We start from the raw sequence: 590 nt of genomic DNA, 5'->3' as shown, positions 1-590 counted from the left end.
GAGGGAGCAAAATAAGCTGAACACCTCTCCCTTCTGGACCTCAATTTCCGTGAGAGCGTGGGTTGGGCGTTTATTGAAAAGGTGGGTTGATCGAATATTGCTCCAATCTTCATTTTTCACAATAATAACTGACCAAGTATTCCTGTAACCCCAGCAATCGTAAAGAAATACTACTCTTGGACCAATTGTTCATATTACAATTGTGAATGCCCACATTATCAACAGGGAGTAACAGTAACTTGCAACCTACAGCCTCCACCAGACCAAACCAGGTAAACCGGTAATCAACTACACCCAGCATCAGCACAAGCAAATCAGAACAGCAATAATCTAGGCCAAAGAAAACGAACAAAAAGAATAAAGCTTCCACTTTTCCAGTAACCAGTCATGGAAGACAGTCAGTCTAGGAAACAAGCACATGGACCAGAGATTTCCTTGCTCACTTGTATAAAAAGTTCGGTGAAATAAATCAGTAACAAGCGAGCTTGCAATCCCAGCAACGAAAGCCATCTCAGGAAAGAATGAAATGTTACCCAAATGTGCCATAAACATATTAGTAGCATTTACAGTTAACATATGAAGACAGAACG

The sequence above is a fragment of the Elaeis guineensis genome, chromosome 11 (assembly GCF_000442705.2).
Source record: "Elaeis guineensis isolate ETL-2024a chromosome 11, EG11, whole genome shotgun sequence".
Taxonomy (NCBI): Eukaryota; Viridiplantae; Streptophyta; class Magnoliopsida; order Arecales; family Arecaceae; genus Elaeis; species Elaeis guineensis.
This window is presented reverse-complemented; position numbering follows the sequence as displayed.